Consider the following 11,754-nt stretch of genomic DNA (forward strand, 5'->3'; position numbering starts at 1 on the left):
CATTCATCAATATGTGGAACTAGATGTACACAAAAATTGTCAAGAAATTAAATAGTTGGAATAGAACCTACCTTTCTCTTGTTGGTAGATTGCAAGTATGCCAAAAAAAAACTCTCCACACACTCCATTTATTATTCTTCTGTCTATTTTTTTGCTAGTTACTAGGTCACCACCATTCATAAGGTGATCAAAAACTTTCTATGGTCTGATGGTAAGGGCAAAAGAAAGATGCATTCAACCAACTGTGAATGGTGTTGCATGAGCAAGGAGGTTGGGGGTCTAGGCCTTAAAGATTTGAAGCTTCGAGGTGTAGATTTAGTTACCAAATGCATTGTCAATGTCATGATAGGTAATGAACCTTGAAAGGTATTGGTGAGGAAAAATATTTAGGAAGCACATCCTAAGAAATCCCAATGGTGGAAGAATAACCATATGTTTGATGCCCTGGTTAACATGTACAAAGTTACCCCTTTAGGTTATATTGTATTATGAAATATTTGGAGGGCCCGAGAGAGGTGCAAGGATAAAGTACAAAATATTGAAGCCATCAACTATATCAAGAGGGAAGTCTACGGTTTTAGGTCTCCTTGGTGGAATATATAACACAATGGAAAACCCCTCTCTCTGCTATAGGGCTACTTTACTAAAAATGGTATTTGCAAGGGCTTTCTTCCCTTGATGATATTTTATGCAATAATAAATTTAGGGACTAGAAAACTCTTCAAAAATAATTTCATCTACTTGACAAAATAAAATAAACATATTTTGTTGTGAATAACAAAATAGATAAGCCGAGATAGCCTATCAATTTTATCAATAGTTCTGAATGCCTTTGTAATTTCAAAAGGGTTGATGGTTCTCCTTTCCTTAACCTGAAAGCTAAGTGTCTATACAAAATCCTAATTCGCTCGTATAAAATTGTTGAGTATGTGAATAAGAAATGGAATCTTAAGTTGGATTACAATGTGTTGTTTAAAATATTTGTCAATTGCTGGTCTAATAGAGTTGATCCTAAAAAATGTTGTTTTGGATGGCAATTTATATTACAAAAACTTGTTTTGAATTTTAAACCTATCAATTGTGTCATATGTGGCTATCTAGAGGACAGTTTCATCTCTTCTCTCAATGTAAGTATGTTGCCTCCATGTGGTCTTTCTTCACATGGAGTATTAATGGGTGGAACATAATTGATAGTGGGTTTTGGTTTTAGGTAGTGTCTAGGTATCTTAAGGGGTTGAGTAAAAAGTCTTCTTTTTTTGTTTAGTTTATCTATTGAGATATTTTTTTGTCGAAAAGAAGAAATGAGCATACTTATCAAGGTAAGGATAGATTCCTTACTGAGTCTAAAAGAAGACTCACACTCCTTTTGATTATGGAATAGGTCTATTTAACACTCAAATTGCCAGCTAACATGTCTTTGAAAGTACTTGAGGATGGATCTTCACCGCTACATTCAAAGAAGACATACAATGTGTTGATTTTTGGCCCCAAGACCTCAAAAAGGTTGTAAACAAATTTGAAGATGAGGACTATTTTTTTCATAACAACTACATAAAAGAGCATCAATAATACCTAAAAAGAGATGCAACTATTAATGATTTGGTAGTTTCACACCAAAAAGTAAGTAGAGTACAACCTAAAGATGAAAACAAAGTGAAAGGCAAAAAGAAAGTTGAAGATGATGAGTAGGGCAATGACGAAGAAGTAAAGCAACATGTTAACAATGATAGTGATGATTAGAGTTATGGTAGGATACTTTGAAATATGTAACTTTTCTAATGTTGTCTATAGACTTTGGTTATATGTTATGCTTATAAAGCCAAACAATATATGTATTTTGTTTAGGTTGATCTTTTTTGTTAACACTTAGCTTTTAGCCTGGTTGGGGCTCATATGGGGTGATCAACTTGATCACCATTGTTTATAACCAAACTACTATTTTTGTTAATACTATTGGTAATCATCTCTTAATTAAAAATAAATAAAATCAAATAAATTGTCCTAACAGTTTATTTTACCAACTAATCAATAATATAAACTAGCATCCTCATTTATTGAAATTCAAAAGAGATGCATAAATTGTTAATGCTTTATCGACAAAGATTATAAGAATAGAATCTAACTATTTATTGGTAACTTGTAAAAACTAACTAATTGACTAACATCAACTTTGATAGTATCCAAGATTTATACACAAAATTTTAAGAGTTGGATTATTTGCACACTCTAAAAAACTTACTAATATCTATGCCAATCCCCCCATGAGAGGAGTAGGGAGAAGACTTATTTTTTCATAAACAACAACAAAGACCTAATTAAGTAGAGTTAGGAGTGTCACATTTCTCTTCAAAATCTTGCATCATTAAAGAATAATTAAAGTTGGAAACATGCAAGAATAGGATAACATAATTTATGAATCGTATTTTGTTCTTCCACAATTTTTTTCCTTATTCCATGATTGCAATTGCTCCTTGTCAATAAAAGGTGGCAAGAATCACTTTACATTCTTTGATTTCTGCTCCATAATCATTACCTCTATTAGTTGCAGCGAGTGGACATGAATTGACTATGGGTTGACAATCTAGAATTGTTACAAGTTAGTTCCTTCAAAAGTATCTCATTAACATTAACTGTCATTATTAACATCAAAACCCACAACATTTACAAAATTCACAACATCATATTTGTTTATCAACATGATATATATGTGATCCAAGATACTTAAAACAACAAACAAATTTCAAGACATTGTCTTAATAGTATGAGGAATGCCATGGAAAGTATAAACTAAATGAGGAAATGTGCATAATTATGGGACTCATCAAGATCCACTCCCACTATGCTGGGAGATAGTCACGCTACCCAAACACACACACAAAATACACATGAGGAAAAAGGCATATACTCATCTAAGCATAAAGAGTACATGGCATCCGAGTATGCATCAAGATACAATCGCAATAATAGAAGGGAAAACATATTCTTTAAGGTGCTACTCAAATTTCTTTAGGACGAGATGTTAGAGAACGAGTTAAGGAGTATCGTCATGTATGCTCGAAGAGATGACATCATGTGGAACCTAGTACTCCTCTCATATATATAGACGAGGATACTTGATCTTACACGTCCAAAATTATATGAGCATACATGTCTTCCACCAATCATCCTTGGTCTTTATGAGCACTAAAGCCTAAAGGTAAGCATTCCATTATCTTGATTAATTAACTACCTTTGTTTCATTAATTTTCACTTGATTAGAAGACTCCCCACATTATGATAAAGCCTATGAGCCGCTTTGGGTTGGATATATGTTAAGAGCCACTCTACTAACCCTCTCTAATACCTACATCATACAAACATCACATTCGCCAATGAAGGTGGCACAAAACCCAAGATAATTCACAATTCTAAATTCACAACTTCTACAACATGATTTCAATGGATTCCATTTAACAAATCATTAAGTACACCTTTTTTTCACATCTCAATGTTTGGTGTGGAGCCTTATCTATCTCCAAGTGGAAGATTGTTGGTATGTGGTGACTAATCATGTTTTCATACTTAAGTTTTGGTGAATCTATTAGTCACATTTCCCCCCCAAATCAATTACAGGGGAGTGCAAGAGGGAAGAGCCCCTCTTGTAGGGCTCGAGGGTGGAGATCATTATAGGGGTCTAGGGGTAGCATCCCCAAAACCCAAATTGTCAATTATTTAATAAAGGAGTTGGCTATTATTTTGGTATGTAAACTAACCTTTGTAAACTGCCAAAAAAGGCTTGATAAATAAGTGGTTGTGAAATGCTAAAAATCATCATATTGTAATTTTATCTTCACTAGAAAATATGAAGGAAGTGGATATTTATTTATCTATGGATGTAGTTCGCATTAGGTGAACCACGTTAAATCTTTGTGTTGTAATGAATTGTTATTTTTTCCTCTTTTATTCCACACTATATTTAATAATATTTATTGCTCCAATGTGCCTAAACCCCAATTCTTTAAACATCATAAGTCACTTTCAACTTTCATATTATTCTCTTTTTAAAAAATTCCAAAACCATAAACTTAATGAGAACACCATTAAAATAGCTTGAAATTCACCAAAATTTGAAATTGCCAAAATTAAAATTTTAAAAATACCCTTTGGCAGAGAAAATGCCCAACACCAATTTCCAAACATAAAATTCACTTTTTGACCATTTATAGAAATTTTGGCATTATAGCCCAATTTTTTGGGAAAATTATCAAAAAAATCTACAAATAAATGTTACTACATCGATTTTGATAAAATGAAAAGCATGGAAGAATAGTATTGCTCTTTTAATTCCAATTGGACCTTTCAATGTGAAAACGATTGAGCATATGAAAAGAATTAATTTGAAAACCTCAATTTTAGTTAAGAAACAAAATGAGAAGTTCTCCACCTAGGATCCACGTATGCTCAAATGCACACACACAAGTTCCCCTTCCAATTCCTAATCTAATGCAAAATATGTCATCCAATTTGGTTTCCAAATGAAATCCTAATCATGAAAACAGGATTTCAAGTGAAGAGGTTTTTCCAATCTCCATTCTTCTCCAAAAAATGGTAAGCATGAAATGAATAACCCTTTTCCCCTAATTTCACCCAAAACACAAAATTAACATTCACTTTTATCCATATTTAAAATTCAACACTAAATTATTTCTAAATTTCAAATTAGCGTATTTAAATTTAAATTTACAAAATATGAGAATTCAAACTAGATATCGAAACATACATTCACTAGGCATTCACATAGGGTACAATTTTTTAATTTGCACCAGACACAATATCTGGGTCTAGATAAAATAATATGGTATTATACTTGAATTGAGTACAAAAAATTAGTTATGGACAATGTAACATCTCCATATAACCATTATTGGGGTATAACTTAGACTTGTGGAGCCACGTGGAAAATAACATGCACTTGTAGTCATTCCACAAATGTCAAGGGTACCTACTCACTATATAAATAACTAAAGCATAGAAAAACCACCCAATGGGGTTCACATCATATTCATAAATTTATTGCATTTAAATGATATATAAATATGCAAACAGAGATCATTTCTCCTTTACATCGGATGTTCAAGGCAATGCAGTAACAGTTTGGTCGGTTTCCCTCTCTGATCATCACCCTGTTGTTTCTCTAATTAAGCTTGGAGACACACCGACCAAGAAGGGGAAAGGTGGAGACAAATTCATCCTCAACACCCATCTCCTTAAGGATCATGATGTGTTGGTTGCCATTAACATTATTAGGTTGCTCAATAAAAAAAATAAGAATGTGCAATCTCATATCAACATATGGAATCAAAATGTTAAGAGTTGGCAAAACTTGCTTCAGACTACTGGGCAGAAACGAGATTAAGGATAGTATATTTCAAGAAAGAGCACTTGCTGATGAGTTGCACTGGATTGAAGAGGATATTCAAAGTAACCCTAGTAGTCTTGAGTTATCCAACAGAGTTGCACATGCTAGGGATGCTTTAAGGAGGAACCAATAGGTTAAGATTAGAGGTGCAATGATTAGGGCTCGAAGTTAGTGGATGCAATTTGGTGACAAAGGGTCTAAGTTCTTTTTCAATTTGCTTAGATAGAAGCAGAACAAAGAAAATATTTATAGACTATGGGTTGATAACAAGGAGGTAGTGGAGGTAGAAGATATTAAAGAGGCCTTTGCCCTATTCTACAAGGAGCTCTTCTCCTCTGAAGATTCTCCCAATTCACAAAGAGCTAGAGAAAGATGCATAGCACTTATTCCTAACAGAATAATCGATGAATAATCCCATTCCTTGAAACAATCTATACCTATGGAGGAAGTGAAAAATGCCATTAGAGCCCTTAATAATGACAAAGCAACGGGCCCAAATGGATTGCTTGTTGAGTTTTATAAAGCTAGTGAGGAATGGATTAGCCAAGATCTCCATGAGTTGTATGTTGAGGCTATTGAGAAAGGATCCCTAGGAGACATCATCAATAAAGGGATTATCAAGTTGTTACCCAAAGAGGGGGATAAGACACTTATAGAAAACTAGAGACCTATTACGCTTCTCAATGTGTCATATAAGATCTTGGCTAAAGTTCTTTATCTCAGACTAGAAAAAGTGTTGCCCAAGTTTATATGTCCTACTCAAACAGGTTTCATCAAGGGAAGATTCATTCTGGAAAACCTAATAACTAGTTGGGAAGCGATGGACTGGGCTAATGCTTTCAGGCAAAATGTTTTCATGTTCCTCTTAGATTTCGAGAAAGATTATTAAAGGGTTGAATGGGATTTTATATTGATGATTTTAGAATCCTTTGGATTCCCTACACAATTCTGTCAATTTGTGAAGGTTCTTCTCAAAGATGCTTCCGCACAGGTTGAGGTTAATGACTCACTCACTCAAGTCATTAAACTTGGAAGGTCCATCAGGCAGGGATGCCCCTTTGCCCTGACCCTATTTGTCATTGCTTCTGATGCATTGTAATACATATTGAGAGACTGCACCATTTCCTCTAAAATCAGAGGTGTTGTGCTTCTTGATGGGTCAAATTTGGGTAATATTCAGTTTGCACATGATACTACATTATTTGTAGAACTCACCAAGCAGAACATGGAAGCCCTTGAAAGCAAAATCAATTTCTTCGGTGAGATCTCAGGGGCCAAAATCTCTCAAACTAAATCCACCTTGCTTGGGTGGAGAGAGGACCCTCCAGATTGGTTACAACAATTGGGGTTCCAGTGGGGGGGTCCTAATAAGATTGTTAGATACCTGGGGATACCCTTCTCTATCTCCCCTTCTCTAAAGGAAATGTGGATATGTGTTAGAGGAAAAATAGAAAAGAAATTAAATAAGTAGAACAATAGATATCTGTCGCTTGCTGGCAGAGTGCAGGTTTGTCAAAAGATTTTATCTTCATACATCATTTATTATTCATTTGTCTAGATGTTTTGTAACTATCAGATCCTTGAAATACAGAAAGTTATAAGGAAGTTCTTATGGTCTGATGGGAAAGGAAACAATAAGATACATTCAGTTAAATGGGGTTGGTGTCATATTGAGAAGAGATTGGGATGACTCAGACTAAAGGATCTGAGACTCCAAGGGATTGTACTTGCTGCAAAGTGGATCTTTTAGGCGTTTGAAGGTAGTGAACCATGGAAAGTCTTGGTCAGAAGCAACATTATGAGGGTTGTACCTAAGGGGGCTAAATCTTGGAAGTCTTTACCCTTTCGTGACCTGGTGACTGGAGGTTTCCCAGTCTCATTACAGGGTTCGTGTGTCTTTAAATCTATTTGGAGGGCCTGAGAAAGAGTTAGACCATTCATCACCGATAATAGGGCCAACATCAATGATCACATTCATGGAGAGAGATCTATCTAGTGGAACCTTTTCCACTCCTCCAAACCTCTTGTGCTTACACAAGGTTGTTTATGCCAGAACATGGGCTAACAAAGATATTTGTTCCTTTAAACACATTATTGATAGTGATATGCTTATGAGTTAGGAAGAACTTAGTGCTGAGTATGATCTTCCGACTTCCCAAAAAAGAACTTACAATATGGTTAAAAATGCTTGTGTTGGTCTTCAGTTGCCTAAAAATTGTAATGTGGATAATAACAAATTTACTGCTTATAAATGAAATAATGATATCCTTATTTCTAATGTTAAGGCTATAATTATTTATAATACTCTCTTATGATGAGTCTATTATCAATCATGCAAATACTTTGTGGTATGCAAATTTATCTTTAAAGCAATGGCAGATTGTATTCACGGGATTATGGAACAGTCCTATTGTTCTTAAGAAAAAATGTTTTAAATGGTTGATGTTAATTAACAGGCTTCCTTTCAGGAAAGATCAATTCAATATTGATACGTGCAATATATGTAGAGTGCTTGAATCTTTTAGGCACATCTTCTTTGAGTGCATTATTGCTAAAGAAATCTAGTTGATGTTTGGTATTTCTATTCCTAACCAGGTTAATATTATGGAAGTTCTTGCTGGGTGCATCCATGGTTTGAAAAAAGATACTAATCTATTTTGGCATATTCTTTCTATTGATATCTTATGGTACATTTGGAAAATTAGAAATGAAGATAAATTCCAAGGTAAAATTAGGGCCCTTACTGAGTCATTTTGTGGACTCACTCTTCATTACATTATTTTGTAGGTCTTTGTAACTATGAGGATAGAAAAGAACATTTTTTTGCGGTTCTTCAAAGATGGTTATGCTACTATGTTCATATATGAGATGGAGAATGGACTTGAATGGAAGCGGGTTGTAGTAGACCATGCCTCTTTTGCCACTGCAATGGAGAATATTGATGTTGAAATTCAAAATGCCAGAAACCCAACAATGGAACAGATCCAAATGTTGACTCAGCCGCATGAGGGAAGGAAGATAGTCTGGATGGAAGGCCCTTTGGGGTGGACAACTTGGATGGAGCCCTGTCAGGATCATCTTCATGAGTGTTGAGATGTTGTTTGGTTCTTTTTGTTCGAACATGAACATTATCTATGTATACTCCTTTTGCTTGGACACATAATAGAATAGGCTATGCGTAGGATTATGGTGTTTATAATGTACATGTAGAATTGTTAGTAGTCATTGATCGGATCTATGTAAGTCAATATTGTTGGTTTTGAGGCATGACCTCACGTTACTGATGAAGCTATACTTTTTGTAAGTTTACTCTCTATATTTAATATAACAAATAAAATGATATAAATCTCGATAAGATTTAATTTCAACAAAAACATTATTACACATGTCCATTAATTAAATAATAATAATAAATTAAGTATGTCAACGTCTAACATGCATATCAAGGAATGCCACCATAATGATATACATCAATCCCTCACAATAAACTTGTCAAAATGACATACATGCATGTCAAAGCATATAATACTAACAACTAACATATTGAGGAATCCTCATCTTGAACATGTGGGTGGTCCATTAAACCAAACAAGGCAAGAACACTGATCTCAAAAGAAACAACGAAGCAAAAACATTGAGCACATTTACCCCCAAAAACAAAAGCACAATCACCACTTACGCATCTCTATCTACATAGTCAAAACAATGTTGAGGTATATAAATCTCTAGGCTACATACAAAAATGAATTATAGTAGAATCTTGATAGGTTCCACAAAATATTCTTTTAAATAACTAGCAGATGGGAATCTTTAAAAAATTCCTATAATATGCCATCTTTTTGGTCACCTATTTGTGGTAAGTGAAGGTTGTACCTGTCTTATGAACACTCAACATGTGGCGTGTGTTGGGCACCTTTTACTTTACACTTGTGTAGAGGTCTACAGTACCCTGTATATATATATATATATATATATTTCTATGTACCATGCTGATACAAGGTACTATAGACCTCTGCACAAGTGTAAAGTACAAGGTGCCAAAACGCCACATGTTGAGCGTTCATAAGACAGGTGCAACCTTCACTTACCACTAATAGGTGACCAAAAAGAGTACCTACCGAAGTCAAATCCAACTTGAGGTAAAGTGCCACTTTGTAGATCACTTAGTATTTCTGTAATTTAGTTTGATAGTTAGTTTAGTTGGTGTTCTTTATGATTTAGTTTAATAAACTTATTTCATAGTTTCATACTTCTTAAAACTTGCAATAATTAGTCAAGTTGTCTCGTGACAATAAGTTTAGTAGTGAGTTATCAATTACCTTTTATTATGATTAATAGTTGTTCTGACTATAATTAGTCTTTTATCTATGAATGAAAATTCATAATTCAATTACCGTATTTTCCTTGAAGTAGAAGTTGCAAGTTAATTGGTTTTTAGACTCCAATACAACTTAGGCACCTCGAAAAGTACACATGGTACTGGCCCATATCAAGATTATAAACATTGACAATTTAATGTAATTTATACATATTTAATGGTTTCTTAGTATACGATGATCTCATCTCTTAGTTGTAGAGCAAATATATTTGGCCTAAATTATTAGTGGATATAGGGAACCATATGGTATTAGAGAAATTTGGGTACCTTTGGTTACTGTTTTTGAGAGATCTTGACTACAAATATTGGTAGATCTTGAAAGGTTGAGTATGCTCTTCTTTTACATCAAATGATGATCTGAAGAATTAGAAATAACTTGATAGAAATACTAGATTCTAAAGGATCATCTTTGTGGCTTTGTATTACAGATCAAAATTAAATCTTGCTGGTGTAAATCTAAGTTTAGCATTTCACTCAAAGGGTTTGGTAAAGTTATTTTTTTCTTTTTTCTTCATCCAAATTGAACATAAGAGGCCAGATCAACAAGGGTTTGAAGTTGGGAGGTGGTTATAAGATCTAGAAGGTAGCTACAATTTTGGAGGATTTTGGGTCAAATACAACCCTTCCATCACATCTAAAACCCCAAGATCAATTGTCAAATTGTTAAAATATAAGAACTTCACTTGGAGCCTTTGAATTTTTTTTCCCTCCTTGGTCGTATGGACACTATAAATGCATACATCATCATAAATATGCTAATACGATCAAAAAATGAGAGCATATTTAGCATATTTATGATGATATATGCATTTATAGTGTCCATATGACCAAGGAGGAGAAATTTTCTTGTTCTCCTTCATGTTGTCCTTCTAGATGCATGGTTTCTCATGACTCTTCCCCCTCAGACCAATCAGGAATGAGTTTGACAAATGAATGCTTGTCCATTTTAGATTGGGTTGTGTCTTCAATTTGAGGTGGAATTTTCATAAACATGTCTTCCCTTCCAGAGTTGGTCTTTGAATTTATAATAAGTACATTTTCGCTAGGGGATGTAATCTTCTCGGCTCCTCCTTTTGTTTTCAGAGGATGAGATTTTCTAGAGGTCTTAGCAGGAGTCTTCTTTTGTTTAATTTTATCTTCACCTCCTGTTGCAGTAGGAGCATGCTTTTGCTTCTTTTATTTTGTAGAAAAAGAAATAGGGGTACTAGGATTCTATCTTTTTCCAATACAAGAGAGGAGATTGACACTTTTTCTTTTTCCAATGCATGGAGATATTATTTTTTCTTTTCTATGGCAAGGGAAGAAACTAGTTTATTTTTCTCTTTAGAAACAAGAGGAGAGTTTAGTTTTTTTTTTCCCCGCAGTAAGAGGGAGATCTAATATTCTCTCTTGTGTCACAGAGGTAGACTTTTCCTTTGGCCGCTTCTTTGAAATGAGAGAAGGCTTCTCCTTTTTCTTATTCTTTGGGATATGAGAAGATTTTTCTATGCCTTTCTTCTTTGTAACAAGATAAGATTTATCTTTCTTATTCTTTGAAATGTCATAAGACTATGCCAATTTCTAGCATCTTGTCTTGGTTGTAGGATTAAGTTTTTCGATTAACTTATCCTCACTTGAAGAAGACGTACGCTCCAAAGAATCTAACTGTTTAGATGTTATTTCTTGTGAGGAACACAATGATTGAGACACAGAGGCCTTTGGTTGGTTACTAGTTTGGCCTACTCTCTATTCTCTTCTTTAGTATGCTTGGGTGCATTGGAATGCTTGATCTTTCTAATTGTCAAAAAATTCTTCCTAACATATATTTGGTTATTATATACTCAAACTTCTTTTCATCAGTAATCGAATTAAAAAATGGTGCATGAGAGAGTAGTGTCCTTATCTTTTTGAAATTCAGTAGTCATTTGAGAGAGAAGATGGGAAAGATAATCTAGCACATTCACATATCGATGATGTTATAGGTGAATCAATTCTTTGA

Source organism: Cryptomeria japonica, chromosome 2, assembly GCF_030272615.1.
Source record: "Cryptomeria japonica chromosome 2, Sugi_1.0, whole genome shotgun sequence".
NCBI lineage: Eukaryota > Viridiplantae > Streptophyta > Pinopsida > Cupressales > Cupressaceae > Cryptomeria > Cryptomeria japonica.